This window comes from Chionomys nivalis, chromosome 22 (genome assembly GCF_950005125.1).
Source record: "Chionomys nivalis chromosome 22, mChiNiv1.1, whole genome shotgun sequence".
Taxonomy (NCBI): domain Eukaryota; kingdom Metazoa; phylum Chordata; class Mammalia; order Rodentia; family Cricetidae; genus Chionomys; species Chionomys nivalis.
In genome coordinates, this window is record NC_080107.1 from 24658982 (window position 1) to 24681107 (window position 22126).

Consider the following 22126-nt stretch of genomic DNA (forward strand, 5'->3'; position numbering starts at 1 on the left):
ACAGAATGTATTAAAATTTTTCATGCATTTATAGCGTATACTATATGTGTATTTTTACAGATCATGAAACTATAAAGGGGGTAATGGAAGAGGAGCGACCATGTGAGATTGAAAATAGAGGTGATGGATTAAATGTAAAGAAAATGAAGTACTGCAGACTAATAGAGATCAAAGGGTACCAGCTGAAGTGACAAAGGCAGGAACTGGCTCTGAGAGAGGGGAATAACTGATTACAAATTACGAGGACACAGGTGACTGAAAAACATCCATCTAAAACCCAGTAATTGGTATGCTAAGTAAGAACTACATACCAAAGCCAATTTTCAAAAGGAATAGTGTGAGTCTGAGGGCTACATTCTTGTGTAGCCAAAGCTTTTAACACAAAAGAGGGTTTCATACAGGCACTGCCTCTCTTCTATCTTCCTGAAGTTCACTTATTCTTCCACACCCATAGTCATCCTCTTTGACTTCCCAGACTCCAATACTATGAGCCAAATACATATCTGAATGCTGTGCTATAGGAGCCGAAAATAGACTAGAACACCAGATAAAATGCCTTATAGCAGCTGAAAACAGACCAAGACACCATATAAAATTAAAATAATATAATGTTTTACTAATTCCCATGTTTGCCTTAGGGTCTAAAGAAAACCCACAACATAATGAATCCTGTTCTTGCCTTATGAGCCTGGTTGTCTTGTTAGATGACTAACACTGACGGCAATAAACTCAAATACCTCCTTAGTGACCAGGCAACAGGAGTTCAAAGTCCAACCCAACTGAAGCCATCCTTGTTACCCAACAAAACATAATGTAATTTCTAATTGAGCAGCCTGAGCTTGCTGCTGAAGGCAGGTCAAATGGCTTCTTGTCTCTATCTTCTCTTCCTATTCAGCCTTTCAGATTTTCACTCCTCAACACTCTGAAATTTTAAACTTTCAGGTCACCGCAGAGGGGTGACCTGTCCCTGTCCCTGATCATTACAGCAAACTGAACTACATTTTCTGTGGGCTTTTGTATTTTTCATTTTCTTTTGGGTTGGACTATTTTTGTCTTATTGACTTTTAACTTGTTTAGACTTCGATTATTGGTTTTTACCCTGTTTGCTTTCTCTTTGGAGAGAGAACATGAAGTTGGGCAGGTAGGCAGATTTGAAAGATCTAGAAGAACTTTGGCTATGGGAGGTTAAAACATGATCCAAATATATTGAATGAAAGTAAATTTAATTAAAAATTAAAAAAAAACAAAAGAATTATTTGCAGATTGGCATGTGCCATGTTAATAATTATCATTTTTAGCGTTGCAGATAGAGAACAAGGTGCTAATTTTCATTGAGCAGTTTTTCTTTCTCTTTAAAAATCCCACAGGCATGCTCCCAGCATCTGCTTGTGATAGGAGGCATGGGTCAGTGAGTCATTCCATTTAGTGCTTTAGCATTAATGCTAAGGACGGCGCTTTGTCATGCAGTTCCTGTAATGTGGGTATTGTTCACTTTAGAAGCAACCAGTAAGCATCACTGGCTCAGGATGCTCCCTCCACTGAAAAGGGGGCCTAATTCAAAGCCTATAAAAGACATTTGTGGTAACAAATTTATTTTATATTTTATTTAATACTTCTGGGAAAGTATAATTTTGTGTTTTCGAGCAAAAGAGAAACAGGTGGCCATTTGTTGTATATATCAAATGTTCATCGTTTCTCACTGAAACCTAAACATTGGGGATTAATTTTTCAGAGACTTGAAATCTAATTTTCCTTTTAAAGATGTAATTTGTATAGAATAAGGGAGGAGATGCCAATTGAGACTTATATATATAATATTTTAATATAGAACTGAATCTTCTATAAGTCGAATCTGTTTCAGCACTAAAAAAATTCTTACATAAGTGACATGTTTTAGTTTAATTTCTATGCTTATATTTTTAAAAGTTCATTTTGAAAAACAAAGTATCAATATATTAAGTGGAAATTAGTGCCAAATGTTTGTCTTGGAGTTGTTGTTGTTGTTGGGTTTACCTGATATTCCATTAATGTACTAAGCAGAATTGACATCTATTTCAGAGAATTCATGGAAATCTCATTTATGTCACAACTTTAAGATAAATCATTTATTAAAAAAATGAAAGCATTTTTCCTTTCTTGTTTAATCCTTCATTTTGCAACCGATCTATAAGTTATGCCTGACTGTGAATGATCTCTTTTCAGATAATTGCAACAGGCCTACAACTACACAATGAGTTTTGATGAGTTAGCTAACAATGAAAAGAACACAGAAATTAACAACTAAGGCTGATAGATGCCAACCTGCCATTTTCTCCATGCAGACTTTCAACCCAAGTGGTTATGCAGAGTGAAGAAAATGGATTGAAACCACACAGCTTTTGGATCCTATTCCAAAACATGACCCTGTGTGGTTTCCTTCATGTAGTTCTGAAGATTTCTCCAAAGTCCACAATAGTCTTTTATCTCTTCAAACACTAGAGGGCAAGAAGTTACTCTGTGTTGTCAAGAAAAGGAAGAAGCAGACTCAAATGCTCAAATATTATTTATTCTGGTAAGAAAATGTTAAACTATATTGCAACAATTTTTCTTTTATATAATCAGGACACTTAATAAATTTTAAAAATGCAGAAAATAAAAATTAAAAGATACAAAACTTCAGTATCCCTCAGCTCTGTAAACAGAGTTTCAAGAAAATAAAAATCTATAATAATCATTAAACTCCATATCTGTCCTTTTCAACTATAAAAGCTAAGAATATTTGCTTAAATTTCTGTCACAAATCTGTGACACTTTGAGTGAGAACGGTGCTCGTAGACACGTATGTTTGAGTGTTTGGTTCTTAGCTAATGGAACTCTTTGGGAAGAATTAAAAGGTGTGGCCGGTGTCACTGGGGTTGAGACTTGAATTTTCAAAAGCCCAGGCAAGGCCCATGTCTGCTACCTGTAGGTCAGGATATAAAGTTCTCAGCTACTTCTCCAGCACCATGTCTGTCTGTCACCATGCCCTCAGCATTGATTAAAATGGTCTAACTCTCTGAAACTATAAACAAACTCCCAATTAAACATTTTTTTAAGAGTTGTCTTAATCATGGTGTCTCTTCACAACAATAGAAGAGTGATTGAGACACGGGCCAAGTTCAAGTACACTTTTACATCTAAAAGGCAAATTACTCTGAACCATTTTCCTTCTTAACACATATGGGAATTTTTTTAAAAAATCAATTTCATGCACATATCTGTATTTCTACATGTTTTTATATATTCTTAAATGCATGAATACAATCTAATCAGTCTGTATATCTTTACTCGTACGTTTACTTTCAGGACTGACCTAATGTCTTCCCTGGGAAAGGCTATTTCTCTCACTTCGTGTTCCTTATGTAACAATAATTCATGGAATAAGAGGCCATAAAAAGGCAAGAAAGAACATATGAGACAGTTGGAGAAAGAAAAAGGAAGTAGAAATTGTATAACTATAGTATAATCTCAAAAATAAGATATTTAAATAATAAGATAAATAATTGAAATTCTCCATATCTGCCAGTTTCGTCTCTCCTCACTATAAGCAATATATTGCTGTTGTTCTTTTCTTCTGTGCAGTAGAAGAATGGTGGTAGCATTTCAGTATATATCAAAATGTGTGTGAGCAGAAGCAGTAGTAGAAACTGTTAATTACCAAAGAATAAAGCACCTAGGCAACCCAGAATTCCCGCAAATGGAAAAGCAGTAGTAAATCAAATGTTTCCTTGGGAAAATATTAACAGACACAATCCTGCTTTTGGCTTTTTTCCAGATCACCCTTCATTTCCCTGCCACCTATTTGAAAAAGTAATCTCACTAGCAGTAAATATATCAGACAATATTATGTAAATGTCACTGTTTAGTCAAACAGAAAGTACAATGACATATATTTAAAATAGAATCAAATAAATTGTTTGGTTTAATATATATATATATATATATATATATATATATATATATATATCATGTATGTTTTAGGAAAAAGACTATCCTTGAAGTATGGATGTTTTATTACAAGACAGGCATAGTGTCAGAGTACAGTGAAGATGCGCAATAGAAGCCTATGGCTTTATGTTAAAATTTAGTTTCCACCACCCTCCAGGAGTCTCCTAACCCCAAAGAAGCTTTCTGCACACTCTTAAGATCTGTCCACCCATTTCTTATCATATGTTCATTTAAGATATAAATGCAATAACAACCTGTTTCAACCATAACTTACCATCACATCAAGCCTTTAATCTTGGTAATGGCTAGTATTATATTTACAACTGAAAAGACTCCCGAAGAAACACTCCATCTGAGTGAGACACCTTGGCCTCACATTCTCAAGATCATTTCAGCAGATCCACCTCTTTAAGTGGCATTTTTACTGCATATATTTTTATGACATGAATCATACCACTACATTTAAATAAATTATATTCTTCTTTTTAGGAAAAAGTCTTCTAAATTACTTATTTTTAATAAATTCATTGACTTATTTTATCTACTTCCCGCAGTTTCCTTTCCTGCCTCTACTCCCAGTCCCTCCCTTCATACCCGCTGTGTCCTTACTACCCAATCCACTACACTTCTCTATTTCTCTTTAGGAAAGGGCAGGTTTCCCATAGAAACCAACAAAACATGACATATCAAGTTGCAGTGAGAATAAGCACCTCCCCATATGTGAGGTTGGACCAGGAAATCCAGTATGAGGAGTAGGGTCCCAGAAGCCAGCAAAAGAGTCAGATACAGCCTCTGCTCTCACTGTTAGGACTCCAACAAGAAAACCAAACTACATATCTGCAACAGATATGTAGAGGACTTAGGTCAGTCTCATGAAGGCTGTCTGGTTGCTGGTTCAGTCTCTAGAAGTCCACGTTAGCTGAGAATGTGTGTTTTCTCGTGGTATTCTTGACCCCTTGGTTCCAACAATTCTTTCTTCTCCTCCTCTGCAGGATTCCTAAAGCCCCACCTAATGTTTGGCTGTGGGTCTGCATCTGTTCGTTGATGGATAAAGTTTCTCTGATGACAGTTGAGCTAGGTGCCAATCTATAAAGTTCTATTCTTTTTTATTTATATCTGCGTATATGTTTGCATGTGCATGGGTCCACAGGAAAGACAGAAAATGCCTTCAAATACTCTGTAATTGGAGGGATGGATAGTGTTGAGCTGCCCAAATGGGTGATAGGAATTAACTCTGGATAAATTATTCTGATATGTGATTTCAGTTTGGGCAAGCTTACTGAAATACACATCAAGCAAGTAATAGTTTTAGCTTAGTGTAGAGTATGAGAAAATAATATATTATAGATAAGAATCACATACTGATAGTATATTAATCTGTAATGAAATTTGGCATAAATGTGTCAGGGATAAAAGCCCATTTAATTAAACAATAAAATTTGATATTCCTAAATTATTGCACATTTCATTTAATATTCAATGTTCATTAATAAATAATAATAAACAGTTAATGTTAATTTTTTCATTTGCTTTGTTTTCATTCATACCTTGGTGTTCTTCCTTCACATTAACAAGCAAAGAGGCTGACAACCACTGAGTCTCAATTAATGCACAATTAATAATTCTTTACCAACCATATCTCCCTCTTAAATTATATACTGCTCATAAAATACAACATCCTTTTATCAAGGCTTAGCTTTTTAAGTTAATAAGCTAGAAAATTTAATATAAGATAATGCTCTTCATTTTACTTCTTTAGAATAACTTTTAAAACTTGGCCGAGGAAAGAACTCGCTTTCATATGTGAGATTATTCATTCCCACCTCTCATTATTCCTCACTAAAAAAAGAGAATCTTTATTTAGTCCAAGAAAGTATGTACAGCTAAAAAGACTGAATTACTAAAACTCATCCAGTGGGGACCAGAGGGTGGAAGGAGGTAGTTGTGACCAAGACAATGGAGACAGGTTTTCCCAGGAAATATTTTTTTCTGAATAAAACGACAAAACCATCTCGATGAGTAAGAACTGTTGGTCTTCCTTCTTCCCCTTGTTTTTTAGCTGAAAACTGGGATGATGCCTGAGCCTAAGGTAGTCATTTCTAAATCCTGAGGAAGAAAAATATATGTTTGAAAAAAGGCAAAAACAGGTCAGAGTCGTACTCTTTAATGCCATCTTTTAACAGCGTGGCTAGCTAGAGGGCCTATTTCTGAATATCTCATTATAAATAAGAAGTAAACTAGCTGCTGTGGGTTTTCTACTGTTTGAAATGAAGTGTACTCCTAATTTGTACAATATGATTTAGAGAGAAAGTGCCTCAAGGATAAATCAAGCTTTCTGAATAGGGTGATTCTGATTTAAATGATCTCATTATTGTTTAGTTTATAATACATACACTTTTCTTTTTATCTCATTTTTTAAAAAAGGGTTCATATAGTGTGTGGTGCTCTCCCACATGACCTCAGTCTCTGCCCATCCTCAGTGATTTGAAATCAATTTGCTTAAAGTCCTTTGGCAGTGTAAGCCCGTTTATTGTTTCACTTTGGTGGTTTACATAACAACGAAGCTAGGGAAAGCACATATGTTCTGAGAAAAAATATGAAAAAAATAAAGGAAAAAATCAATTAGAAGCAAACCTTAAGATATTAATATAGTAATGTTTAATAGCAATATTGTAAATGTTGACTTCTTTTCAAGGGCCCACTCAAGTTCTAAAGGAAACTAAATGGCCATGATTAGTTATATAAACATAGCCCTTTATTCTTCTTAGTACTACAAAATTCAAAATCATAGGAGTGATGAACCTTTTCTGTGAATGTCCAGCTTGTAAACTTCCTATTGTAAATCCATAAATTGAGATATAATACTTCCAACCACAAACCAATCAATCTAATATTCTTAATTTTTGTAAATATACCAGTCCTCTACTTGTAAGCAAAAACATGTTTAGTACTCATTTCTAAAGGATCAGAAGAACCACAGGGGATAGGGACACGACAAGAACACAGCTCACAGAATCAACTAACTGGGACTCATGGAGGCTTGCAGAGACCATGAACCTTGTAGGAGTTTAACCTAGATCCTCTGCATCTGTTATGGCTAAGTAGCTTGGTGTTTCTGTAGGATTTCTTACAGGGCAGTAGGGGCTGTCTCTGATTCTTCTGTTGCTTTTGAGAATCTTTTCCTTCTACTGGGTTATTTTGTTCATTCTTGATATGACAGTATAAGCCTGGTCTCATTGTAGCATATTATATAATGTTTGCTTGATGTCTTTAGGAGGTCTACTCTTTTCTGAGTACAGAGAGAGGTTTTGGAGGAGATGGTAGGTGGAAAGAAAAGATTGGGGGGGATTAGAGAGAGGGGAAACTATGATCAAATGTAATATATGAGAAAAAATAAAAAATAAATAAAGTGATTTCAAAAAACAATATGGGCAATTGTTATCACCCCTAGTTTCCTCCCAGAACTTCAAAGTATAATCCCATTGCTGAAGACATCATCTACTTTGGATACAAGACTAGGAGGAATTCAGCTAGAAGCTCCTCACTGAGAACTAGCTCTCATAGTATGAGCAAGAAACACATCACAGCTTGCATGAACCTTAGCCATACATCAAAAGGGCAATCCTTGAGCTGCAATAAAAACTGAATTAGCTGGGTCTTTTCTCAATACGTCATCTAAAATTTATTTATCTCAAAAGTAGAGCAGAATTTACCTGTAATTATCACTTACTAAACTAATTGTTATAATAACAAAGATAACAAGAACAATAATAAAATTGGCCTTTTCTTGACCTTAAGTGTTCTATATCAACTATGATACTCCATATTTTTAAACAGGTCTTTTAGTTTTAGCTAGTGATCATAACTAACGTGAGGGAGTTGGTGGAGGCTGTATCTGTATGTGTGCATATTCTTGTGTGTGTACATGTGAGGATGTCTATGTGCCCATGTGTACACATGTCAATGGAGTTCAAAGGACAATACCATCTTTCCCGATCATTATCTACTTTACTTCCTTTAAGACATTGCAGGAAACCCTGACTGCTCTTAGGACTGGAGAGGGAGGGGGAAAGGGAGTGAGGGGAGTGGGAGGGAAATGGAAGGTGGGGAAGAGGTGGAAATTTTTAATAAATAAATTAATTAATTAAATTACTTAAACATATACTAAAAAAAAAGACATTGTCTCTCACTAAACCTGTGGCTCACTTATTTAGTGAGGCTGGTCTCTACTTCTGCAGTGAGGGATTATAGCCCATGCTAGTATATTCAGCTGTGGTCAAATGTCAGTGCTCATGCTTAGGTGACAAGCACTTTACTAATGAGCTCATATCTTTAGAGGGTTACAAACTTATTGCTTGGCTTTCTGCTCTGTTTGGTGAAGTAAGACATGCATCTCATAACACTTGGAATCATGAAATGGCAAAGGTCTTTGACATGCTTTAATAAACTCTCTATATCATTTTAAAAGAAAAGAAAAGAAACAAAATATATGTAAAGAAAATAAATTGCTATAGTAATAAGAATGTTAGAATAAGATGGGAACATGAAACATGTTCCAGACTAGTCCAAAAAAGGACTTTGACATAAGCAATTCTTTCCATGTCATTAAAACTTACTTCTTATTTCTGTCAAATGGGAAGCTTTAATAAGATTAACATTGAGGTATATTTCATCTTATAATTCTAATTCCATTATCCCATCTAATTGGAAGTCAAAATATTATAAATGTGCCTTTTGTTTCTTTCTTCTATACTTATTGTAGTTATACAGATTTCCAATGGGTGGATCGGTGGAGGTAAGAAATATGTTTTCTCATATGTTTTACCAACTACATGAAGTTCAGGAATATCACATTATGTGGATATAATTAAATGATCAACTCAGGTAAATTACAATATTTTCATCATAACTATTGATCTAATATAACTTGAAATATATTAATACATGAGTTTTATATAATATTAACATCAGGCACATTTTATAAAAAAACTAAACTCAGCTTGTTATACTGAATATTAAAATGTTCACATAGTGAATTAAACAATGTTATGACTTGGAACTCAAATGCTCCCAAAGCTCTAGTTCTAAAAGTAGTGATGGTGCTATTGTTAAGTGGGAGGGCCTAGTAAGGGGAGGTTGGATAGATGGTGGAATACTCAAGTGGATATTGGTACTTTGGGCCTTTCTCCCTGTCTCTTTGTTCCTTGGCCTCCATGAAAGAACAATTTCATTATAAGTCCAAAAGAGTGAAACCAAGAGAACTATGGACTGAAACCTGACAACACGAGTCAAAACTATTGTGTCTCTCTTCTAAGAAATTTTCCTGGTGTTTCATCAGTTTCATGAAGTCATCATGTTAACCATATGATCATTTGACATTGCACTAAAAAGACAGCAGCAATTCAAGCTGAAAGTCATCCTTAACTTCAGCAAATTGTCCTAAAATCCTAAGACACCTGACTTTGTGTCATTTGTGACATAAGACTATTCTACAACCATAGGTCATAAAACATTAACACTTAAATGTGTAGACTGTATTCTGTAACCTTGGGATGCTTTGTATGTAATGTGTGGAAAAGTATGTGTGAGAAAACTAAGTATAATTTGAAACAATTTCCTGGGGGGGGGGCAGGAAAATTTACAACAAAGCAAAACCTAGGGAAAGATAAAAGTAACACATGTTGAAATATTTTGGGAGCTGATAATGCTAATCCAAATAATACAGATACATGCACAAAGATACTATATCAGTTTTCTCATCCATTTCAAAGTAGTGTTTCCAAATTCAGAAAGATGAAAATCATTTCTAGGGAACTGCTGAATCAGGAGCATGAGTCAGAGAATAAACTTTTTGTTTTATTTCTTCTTTCATACATTACATCCTGATTGTAATTTCACCTCCCCCCCTGTTCTCCCAAACCTTCCCCTCTACCTCCCTTCTCCCTGAAATCCACTCATCTTCTGTTGCCCTTCAGAGAAGAACAGTCTTCCCAGGGATATCAACCAAACATGGCAGAACAAGTTAAAATAAAACTAGACACAAACTTTCATATCAAAGCTGGATAAGGTAACCCTGTAGAAGGAAAAGGATCTCAAGAGCAGGGGAAAGAGTAGGAGACAACTGTCCCTCCCACTGTTAGGGGTTCCACAAGAAAACCTAGCTCAACAATAGTAACAAGTATGCAGAAGACCTAGCTCAGACCCATGCAGGCTCCACGATAAGTAAACTCTTAATGTAGAAAAAGTTTAAAAATAAATGCTGTGAGACCATCCACAAGCAGATAGGTATGCTCCATCTATAAGACCCAGACTTTTGTCTTTCTCAAAGCATGATGATTTTGTCCCTCTCATATTTATCTCTCTTTCTTATATGTGTGGAGAGACAGCTTTCTTTCCAAAGCCTCAACATTATCTGCATTTCATAGTAATATATAGTCAAAGATATCGGATACAACACATGAGTTATATTTACTCTGAAAGAGAACAATAACTAACTTAGACAAAAATAAAAATTAAATTATTTATAATAAATGAAAATATTAAATTACATTAAAATTAGTTAGAGATATATGGAAAATTGTTTGACAGTAATGTGAGGGAGACTAAGAATTTCTTTCTTTAGAAAGCTATAAGATCTAATCATCTCTTGGTGGTAGTCTAGACATAGTTCTGTCCAGTTTGGCAGCAGTCATGAATCAAGTTACTCATAATTTCTTGTGGAAATTTTTGATAGAAAGAAAGAGAGAGAGAAAGAAAGGAAGTAAGAAAGAAAGAAAGAAAGAAAGAAAGAAAGAAAGAAAGAAAGAAAGAAAGAAAGAAAAACTAAGCAAACACAGCCTATATATATAACCAAAATTATAAGAAAGAATCATGGGTAAATCTTCCACTAAGCAATATAGAATCAATATCCAGCCACCATTTCCTCAAAACTCTTGTCCATAAAAATACCATTTGATGTCACCTTGTTACTAACATTAATAAATATTAAAGTAATCCCACGCTACTTCCATCTGCTTTGGTGTTTGTGTTGGGCAGCAGCAATGACACAGTGGCACTGATTTCCACTTGAATTTCCAAGCTAAAGTCCCTGCCATGAGCCGAGTAGGTCACTGATCTTAGCTTTTCTGTGACACTGCCTAAGGCATGGAAATAACAGAGTGAAAACTAATCACACTGAGACAATGTCAAATTGGGCTTAGAATTCTAATTTGTCAAGCTACATTCACTCCATCTGAATGCAAAATCTCACCCATTTGCTATCATTATCTATTAAAAACCTCTTTCTATTTAATCTTTGTTATCTCTGCAAATTTGTCCTCAGCAAAAAAAGGTTCAAAATGGTTTGGCGTTGACTAGTCGTCAATGCTTGTCTTCCTGTGAAATGAAAGTTGTCTTTCTGAACTTGGTCGCAAGCATGATGCTATTCCCTCCTGTGCACCAGTAAGTGACTGCACACTGTGTTCCGCATCTAATGAGTGTGCAGCAAGTCTCCCTCCGTGAGTAGCATCAGCATCTTTGTTTGGCATTTATGTCACATCTTTACACAATGTTCCACAATAGAGATCACATCTTGTTCGTAGTTAGGATGATGAACAGCAACACATTTTAATTCATACCCCTGATTTTCACTGTTTCCTTCCCACATTAATTTGCATTTGGCTACATTGATCAGCACAGACTGCACCAACACAAACTCTATCTCTGAAGACTGCACACGTTTAAATCGCTGTAATTTCTTTTGGTTTTAATATGTGTGGATGTGAAAAGTTTAAGCAGAAGGTATTACAATTAAGAGTCAGTGAAACGGCTCAGCGAGTGAAGCAACCATCATGAAGACCTGAACACCTGAGTTCAACCACCAGAACCTGAAGAGAAAAGGTGAAAAGAGAGAATGGAATCCATAGCAGCCTCCGTGGGCCTTTATGTGCCTGCCGTGAATTCTCCCATCCTCTAATTTCCACATATAATATGGGCACATGCAAATCATAATAAAATTTCAATACAAATAGTAATAAATTTGAGTTTTTAAAAATATATTTCAGGTGATGGAGCATCAAGCTATCTCAATGGGCAAAGGTGCTTCAGCTCAAACTTGAACTGAGTTCAATCTTTGGGACTCATGGGTAAAAGAAGAAAACAGACTGCTGAAAGTTGTTCTCTGACCAACACGTGTGGCCCGCACCAACACACATACACAAAAATATGTGAAGAGATGTTTGAAAATTTAAAGGTATATTACAGTTGAATAGTTAGCTCAATAAATAATCAGAATGGCATTTGGTTGAGTTGCTGCAACAGAGAACTTTCACCCCCATGGTCTAGTGTCTTTGACATGGAAGATTACTCTGCAGGCTATCAAAAGAGAAATATAAACACCATCCTCATCATAAAACCTTTGATCTACACTCGGTCCTATCTTCAAAATATTCCAGAACAATGGTGGCACAAACTGTATAATAATAACTACCAATATTTTATTTGGCTTAAAGCTCACTGCATGAGACAGGACCCATACCTGATACTGCCTGAGTGACCAAGAACCAGAGACAAGAGAGCCCAGAGACCAAGAGTAAAATCAAACAGTACTGGTCTGAAAATCAAATGTAACAATAAAATGATTCCAAATGACATGCTACTGTAGTCTTAGATCCAGGCCTTTTTCAGTCATCATCAAAGAAGTTTCCCCCTGAAGTAAATGGGAGCAAATAAAGAGACCCATAGCCAGGCATTACCAAAACAGAAAGAGCTTTAATCGCATCGCTCTAAATAAGAAGTCAATATCAAAACCTTCCAATTAAAGCTCATGGAACACTTGGAAGATAAGGAAGAAGAAGTCAGGGAGGCAGCAGTGACAGAGAGCAAAGGGGAAATAGGCCCTCATATGAAGTCAAAGAGAATAGAGTAGCGATCACAAGCCTACCTACACCAGGTCATCTGCATATGTACTGTAGTTTTCCATGTAGTTCTCTTATGGGACTCCTGATTGTTTTAACAAGTGAGTCTCTAATTTGTGTGCCTTCTCTTGGGTCTTTTCTATTTTTCTGTTGGTTTGTCTTTCTAATTACAACATAATGTTTTATCTTGTTTTGTTGTTATCTCTTAGATGTGTGTTCTTTTCTAATGAGAGACAGAAAGATAATGGATTCAGATGGGAGAGGAGATGGGGAGGAACTGGAGTAAGAGAGAGAGCAAAGACTGTTTTCAGATTATATAGTATGTGAAAAGAATCTTTGTTAACCAAAGGCAAAAAATTATCTTTCTCAATATTATTTCTTGATGCTTATATTTCACAATTAATTATGCTCTCCCGGAAGTTCTCTGTTTTGCTCCTAGCAGCTTTAGACAAAACTGTAGCAATGGCAGAAACAACTAGATCCCAACTACATGCCCAGGAATCTCCGCTCACCTCCAAACTCCTGCATGGGAAATGAGAAACTCCCATCTAAAGATGCATCAAACAAACTATAAAAGAGCCATTAAAAACCATGGACAAACTAATAGTAAGTGTCCTCTCTTTTGAGATTAATGTTGGCACATGTAGACTAAGAGAAATGGTGAAAGATGACAAATGTAAATGCTGAAACTTCTTTGCTATTATCAATAAAGTTAAAATTCATCGGAAATAAAGCTGGCATTCAGTAAGGCTGTTCTTCTGTGAAGTGTGAAGAGCCCTATCTGTTTGCTTAGGATGTTCTCAGTTTCATCACTGAGTTTCTATGTTCCACAAAGTCTTTCAACAGTAGGCTGTTTTAGTTTGTCATCCTCCTTCATGCTTCATCATGTAAATGTTACATTTTTTTTGTAGCCTGAAAATTTTCTATGACCTGTCAAAAGAAAACCTATCGAAAGAAGACGATCATGTATAATTTTGTTTAGAAACAGCTTGTAAAAAGTTGCTTTAGACAGAGATCTGATTCTCTGAGATTTATGTTGATTCAGTAAATTAAGGTACAAAATAAAAATGTACATAAAATCACAACTAAGAAGCAATGAGATTTAGTGAATAAAAATCATGGGAGTTACTGTGAAGACGCTAGTTAGAGACCTCCCATGCACACAGATGACATGCCACTAACACTGGAAGGTAATACCAAATTATGTGTTGACTCACTCAAAAACTAGTAATTCAAAAAGGAGGCAATAAGGAAAGAAGAGTAAAATTTCCAATAGGTATGTTGGAGTAGCCTCATTTTAAGTGAGAAGGCAGTTTGATGATTGTTGTTTCCCAATAGATCATAAAGGTCCAATGACTGATGACAGATAATAAAGCTAAATAACATCAAATCTTTAAGAAAAGAAAATAATCACACTTCGCAATTACTAAAAGAGTGAGATGTTTTACTCTTTGAATTATTCTTTTTAGCACATTTTAGTGATTTTTCCATGGGTCAGGAAAAGTGTCAACAGTTCGTCACTACTGTTTTATTTATGAATCCAGACCCCACCCCACTCCATCTCTGCCCTAGCGTCCAGGTTTCTCAGTAACTAGTGGAACGTCAGTGGGAAAAATTCCAGCCCCCCAGTCCCCTCTTCTCTGCTTAATCACAAGTAATGGCTTTCGAACCTTAGGCCTTTTTCATTACTTCCAACAGCCACAAAGTTACCTCAAATTGCAAACAGAGCTCAATTACCTCTGCTCTGGGCTGCTGTAACTGGTCTGTAGTCTGTCTCAGATTCACTGAATCAATCTTCCACCTGCTGCCAGAGGGAACTTTCTAGCGTGAAGTATCACCACGACACACTCTTAGTTAATACTTTTCACAGTCTTGTCTGTACTTCACATTTGAAAATTATCCAGGAATCAGTCTAGGCTTGTTTTGATCAGTCAATCTACATTTCCTTTAGCATTCCAAAGTGTCTGTGATGCCCTTTGCAAAATGAACCCTCAGTGGTCATGATTACTGGCCTTAAAGCTAAGATACCATTCTTGAAGGACAAGACCTTCTGCCTTGTCTGTAATAAAGTTCTTGTGGAATAAATACAATAATCTTACTTGGATTTGTTTAAAGAAAATGTTTCTTTCAAGAAATAAGAACTATCAGGGACATTACCTTACTAATTATACAAGTGTATTATTAATAAAAAGTAGGCTTATTATCTGGCAATTTGTAAGACAAGCGACATAGCCAGTAGGCAGGCAGGGAGAAGAATGCTTTCTTCCTAATCACTAATCAAAGGTTTGAAAATAATGACAAACATTTTTACAATGTTTACTTTGGGTAGATATATAAAGAAATGAGCACCTTAATTTGCAGCTGCTTATTAATACTAAGATAGGACTCAGATAGGCCTCCTGAGATATATTGCCTATTTAAGAAGAGCAAGCATCTGGAAAGTTGACTCAGTAGTTAAGAGCACTTGTTACTCTTGCAAAGGACGCAGGTTAAATTCCATCCCCTGAACACCAGCACTCAACTCTCATTAACGGCAGTCCCAGATGATCTGATGCTTTCTTCTGAACTCTGCAGATGCCTGAAGTGTGCACAGCATACATACATATATACAGTCAAAACCTTCATAAACATAAAATAATAAATAAACCTAGAGCATAATTAAAAGCAACTGGATTGAAAATGTGATGACATGGTACAGAGCTTGTTTAACTCCAGCAAGAACTTGAGTTAAATCACCAACACTATGGAATAATTGCAAACTTAATGAAAAATTGAAATAAAGGCCAGCAGACTTATATGTTTGTTGATTCAGTGTCCTAGCTTGCTTTACCTTACTATAAGACACTGACCGAAACCAAATTTGGCAGGAAGAAAATGATCCACAGACATACCCACAGGCCAATCTGAGGGGAGGGAATTTTCAGTTAAGCTTCCTACATCTAAAATAATCCTAGTTTATGTTATACAAGCAAAAACTGACCAGCATGCCCAATAATTCCATCTCTTATAGTTTATCTAAAATAGCTAGTAGGGAGTAAATGAATTGAAGCTCTCAAGAGTGTTTGTCTTGTTAAAGAGAAAATATAAACTTAAAGAATCTAGATTAGAGGCTTAGCTGTAAAAGAGTCAGATAGGCATGTGTCAGCATACAATGGAGTCATTCAGATTAATGACCTAGCATTATAAATTGACATACAGGCGACAACAAAAGATAATATAGTAACGTAAATTATGGAATGCCACGCTGAGCACAGTACTATATCAAATACAAACACTTTAAGAGGTAATCAATCTGCCTCTTAATAGCCCAGCAAATAAAATTAAGAAAAAGTTTCTACTTTTGCATATTTGTACCATTTACACCTTCTGAAAGGAGCAGTTTAAGCAATAACCCTTGTATGATTAATAAGTCTTAATGACCTAGTTAAGGAAACTAGGTGCTAAAGTGCTTAAGAAAAACTCAGAGCCTAGGCTGCTTTTGCAGTCTTGGGAAAGACAGAAATGCCATCCAAAGTAATGAAAATTAAAATGATAATAAAGATGAGAGGCAAACATGAGTATGAATGTATGAACTTTAGAGAAAGAGGTACAGTCTAGTTTTCTCCAAAAATAATAATAATAATAATAATAATAATAATAATAATAATAATGTGTGCATGTTTATGTAGTTGTCATTAGTATTTTTGAGCATGGGCTTATAACAAAAGTGGGTGTTAAGCAAATGCACTAGGCTGTAATATACAATCTGCTGGTGAGAAGAGATCTTACAGAAGCTAAATCTTCATTTGAGCAACTGGTTTCAAAGTACCATTATGATGCATGCCTAAACATAGGACGAAGGTAACCACACAGCAAGAAAAAAAGCAGACATTACTCAGAATAGAGGCATCTGCCTTGGAACACTTCCACCTGCTGGAATCTTTACCTATAATCACCTTATCTGGGCTACTTCTTCTGCTCAGAGTTCAGCGGTCCACTTTTCGCTGCGGTCTTTTGGGCTTTGCATTTCCAGTGTCTCCTGCCCATCATTATTGTTTTTAACAGCACTTTCCATTTACTGACATGATGCATTTCCTCCTGTCTCTTGTTTTCCTCACAGAAGAAGCCAGAAAATCAGAAATTCTCTTTTTTTAATTTATATGTTTTCTAGCATCCAGAAAAATAAGTCCTCAAGATGTATTTGCACAATAAATCAATTAGCTGGATATGAAAGAAAAGAAGTGGTCTGTGATAAAATATGTTGGTAAAAGAGATAATGATCCAAAATACAAAACTTTATAATTGAAAAATAAGATGCCATGATACCTGAAGAAGGAACTCTGAATTAAAATTCAGCAGCTAAGTAGAAAACGATGTGGAATTAATAGGATCTACAAAATCATGATTGAAAGAAGATTTCCTAGCTGGAGATGAATAGAATGATGGAGAAGTGAAAGCTATGACTGATTAAAAAATAATACTAAGCAATTCAGGGAACTTGGGAGAACCGGTAGGATAGATGATAAAGACCAAGATGTGGAAATGAGGACATAAAGAATGACTAGGAAAAAAAAAAAACTAAAAAGAAAGAAAGGCAAAGGTATGGGAGGAGAGTGTCATGCCTCTGACTCCCAAGGAAAGAAAAAATCTTCAAAGCAAAAAAGGAAAGATGATGGTATTTTTCCCACGAAGAAATAATTGAGATTTTAGGGCACAGCAAAGGGACCAATGGGCAGATGGCTGTAGATAGTAAATATGATACGTTGGTGGTAGGTAGCAGTGCTTCAGGAGCAGAAGTCTGGTAAACTATCTCACACAGGTTTGAGCAGCACTCAGGAGGCTGAGGCAAGATTGCCGTGTGTTCCAGGCCAGCCTGATGAGAGAGTATGAAGCTGTCGCAGAAGAGAATAAAAAGATAAATAAATAAATAAATAAATAAATAAATAAATAAGAAAGACAGCCTTCATAACAAATACCAGGAAAGGAAAGGGTTAAAGCAAAGAACTGTACAAAAACTGAAGTGTCATATAGTTTTTAATAGACTAGGTGGAGAGATGGCATGCCAGGAAAGGGATGGGACAGCTGGGACTGGGGGCATGGAGACAGAGGAAAGGTCTAAAATAGATCTCATGGGGACTGAGCCGGAGAGTACAGAAAAGACAATTAAAAAAGACTGCCAAATAGCAGCAGAAACCAGATTGAAGGCTGAAAGCATCCAGTTCTAATGAGCCAAATCTGCAGGGCTTTGTTTGCGTCCAGCAGTGCTCACTCTCCAGGGAGACGCGGTGCAGAGAACAGAAGGTAGAGGTGTATTCTATGGCAGGAACTTGCTCTGTGAGGACACAAAGGCTATTGCTGAAAACGAAGCAGTCTGGCGTACATGGGAGCCTGACTCATTTCAATGCAGCAGAGCAGCAATCTCTGAGTCTGGCAACTGGATATTTCCAAGGGAAGGAAGAAGGGTTAATTCAGATCTTCTAGGCTGCCACCTAACTCTTCGTGTAAATTAGGGAGCCACTGATTTCTTACCCCCGGTCATGTCCATTCCTACTGAGACCATGGGATCATCAGGAAGAAGCAAAGCAACATGAAATTTAAAAATTCTTAGTAAAGGATTGTCTTGAAGTGACTGGTTAGGGAGTGCCGGTGCACAGGGGCAGACACTCTCTAGAACTGCATACGTTTCGAAGACATTAGTTACTAAGTTCTAAATAAACTACTTATCAGATGGGGAAAAGGGAGTTTTGTTGTACGCAAGCCGCGTTGACTAAACGATTACTCATCTAAGTAACTCCTAATGCTTACAGTGAAGTAAAGGCTACGCAGTGAAGGCTAGACCTCCTCTTTACCATCTCACTTTACACTTCATGTCCTTAGCTACCAAAACAAATCAAGCCTATTCCACACTCAGGCAGTTGCACCAACTATCCCCGAAGACCTGTTATCTTCTGCCCTTACATTCACCAACAGAGATTTGTCCTTTTTTAATTTTATTTTTATTTCAATTCACATTCCAACCACAGTTCCCCTCCCACCCTTCCTCTTCTCCCACCATACCTACCCCCGCATGTCACCTCCCTTAGAATATCTTTCTAAGCATCAATCTAAAGTGCTCTTCAGACATTTACCTGCCCCATTACCTGGTTTGAGAGTTAAGTACGTATTTTGATTTGCTTTTATTTAATTCTTGACGAAGATAACGTTTATCTTATTTATAATTTATAGTATGTTTCTGACACAATATAAATCCTAGAGGGGGCCCTATCTAAGTCACCACTATACCTTTAAGTTCCCTAGAATCTTGCAAGCACATAACATATATTAAATACTTACATGGTAAGTTAATGAATGACACAATGTAGATTCTTTAATTTCAAACATGGATGGAAAGTTACACAAAGCACAAGTTCAATCCCAAGGTTCTGTATCCCAAAACTGGAGGAAAAAACATCATGTTCTTGCCTTATAATTCACACTGACCCTCTCTACCTTGTTCCCCAAAGTAAATACTATGAGAAAGAATATTTTTACTGTGGATTCAGGCATATGGGACAAAACAATTCAATATGTAATCACAGTGTGCTTCAATAAGAATGTTAAATGAACATGTGAAATAAAAATGTGTAATTTTGATTAAGCTAAGACATGGGGTCTGGAAGTAGGGTTTTCAGAATTTGAACAATGTAAGAGTCTATTAGCTGTGTCAAATATATAAACAAAGTATCAGATGAATTTTCCATAAAGTAATGTGTTATAAGCAGTGGTTTCAGTTTGTATTTTGCTTAATTAAGAGATTTTTTTAAAGGAAGAAGAATATGTGCTTTTTGTCATGAAAAACAGTCTCCAGGTAAGTAATTACATCTCCAGCCTAGTTTCTCATTACTTGTGCAAAGTATTCTCAGCCAGTTGACTTTCATCAAAACAGACGAGATAAAAATGCAAGAGTTATGAATGTCATCAAAATAAAATCAATAATAGTAATGAATAATTGATAGTGCAGAATTCAAGCTGACCTTAAACAGCTCTGAAATAAGAGCTAAAATTACAAAGTAACATGTTTCAGCATTCACCCTTAAGATACTGATATAGAAACATAACAAAAAACATTATTAAACACACACACACAAAATTAATGATTATATGAAGATCGGATACAAATAGAACTAATATATAGACAACTTGATTTAGATTTTTCAAACATTACAAGGTCAAGAAACACAAAATAGGCCGGGCGGTGGTGGCGCACGCCTTTAATCCCAGCACTTGGGAGGCAGAGGCAGGCGGATCTCTGTGAGTTCGAGACCAGCCTGGTCTACAAGAGCTAGTTCCAGGACAGGCTCCAAAACCACAGAGAAACCCTGTCTCGAAAAAACCAAAAAAAAAAAAAAGAAAAGAAACACAAAATAAAGGGATGGAGAGATGAATCAGGACTTAAAAGATTTTACTGATCTTTCAAAGGATCTTAACTCCCTTCCCAGTATCCAGATATGTGTCTCATAAGTGCCTGTAACTCCAGCTTCTGGCTTCTGAGGGCTCTCTCTCTCTCTCTCTCTCTCTCTCTCTCTCTCTCTCTCTCTCTCTCTCTCTCCTCTCTCTCCCCCCCCCCTCTCTCTCACACACACACACACACACACACACTCACACGAACTAAGAAAGCAATTCGTCCTTAAACTGATTTTGTAAGGAAATGTTTTCGTGCTTAAAAATTACCATCTAGCCGGGCAGTGGTGGCACACGCCTTTAATCCCAGCACTCGGGAGACAGAAGCAAGTGGATCTCTGGGAGTTCGAGGCCAGCCTGGTCTACAAGAGCCAGTTCCGGGACAGGCACCAAAAACCACAGAGAAACCCTGTCTTGAACCCCCCCCCAAAAAAATTACCATCTAAAGTAAATTTAAATTGGTTCCTTTCTTAGGTAGCAATTTCATAAGCATACTGACACTATTTGATTCTAAAAGAAAAAAAAAATCCAGCCTACAATTCATAATCTTAGAGAACCTGGACAACAATGAGGACCCTAAGAGAGACGTGCATGGATCTAATCTACATGGGAAGTGGAAAGAGACAGTAAATTGGGAGCATGGGGACCATAGGAGAGGGTTGAAGGGGAGGGAACAGGAAAGGAAAGGAGCAGAGAAAAATGTGTAGCTCAATGAAATCAATTTTTAAAATGTTCAAAAAATCTTGTAAAAATTAAAAGAAAACAACAAAAAGAAAGAAAACAAAGTGGAGAGTGTAACTCTTCAAATGCACAAAACTCAAATTTCTAATCTACTAGATTAATAAATCTTTTGTCACTTGAAGAACCTTAATTTCAAGTTAAATATTAATAACCAAGGCAATGTTAAAGCTCCATTGTGAGCTCATCAATAAATGGCCATCACTATAAAAGGAGAAAGACTCAGTTTGGAGACAAATGGTACCATGCTTTATTCAAGCAGTCACTATGTCACAGATATGAAAGACAGCAGCCACCTTCCCACAGCTTGGACAAGTGGTGCAATGCAATCAAAGACATCCTAGAATGAAACTTGCATTTCTAGTTTTGACCCTGTTAAATCCAGTATTGCCTTACATTAACAGTTAGCGTTTCAAGATTAAGATGGTATTGATCCACAAAAGAAAAACGAAAGGAGAAAAACTAAAATATTTCTTGCCTCTTTATTACCTGAAGAAAATGCAAAAGTCAAGTTGCATACACATGCACGTACATAATTATGTAGATCGTCATGTATCAGTCTCAAACACTCAGCAGGCTCCAAACTTAAATGGCAATGCTTATGGCTCAAATAACACACTTACATTTATTAGTTCTTTTCTTTGACTGCCTAACCTTCCTCAGAGAGTAGCAATTTATTTTTGAGCATTCTAATGGCATTGGATACAGAAAGATAAATCAAACTGAAGCAGGAAAAAACTAAGTCCTGTTTTGAAAAGAAGGCTACAGTTAGTTTTACCTGCGAAAACTGATGCTCTGCTCTTAAACAATACCACTGTTCCTGTGTGCACAGACACACAGGACACTTTCCCTGAGGCTTCATGGAGTAGGTGTCACAGCTTTACTAATAAATTCCCACCACCCACCATTTTACCATCACAGGTCAAGAATAACATTCTGAATTCAGACTGATCGCTAATTACCCAAATATTTCGTAACCTTAAATTTTGAAAGAAAAATAATTATCATAAGAAATCTTAATGTGTTATTAAAATAGAATAGATTGCTAAGACATCACCTCAGTTTAGTTTTAATTACTATTCCTGGGTTAATATCAGGTTTATAGCCAC

At 36.2% G+C, this 22126-nt stretch overlaps 1 protein-coding gene across 2 annotated transcripts in view; it reads right to left on the bottom strand.

Annotated features, from left to right (window-relative positions):
• Positions 1–22126, bottom strand: part of Kcnj3 (potassium inwardly rectifying channel subfamily J member 3) — a 122220-nt gene that overhangs the window by 89986 nt on the left and 10108 nt on the right. The window lies entirely within an intron of this gene.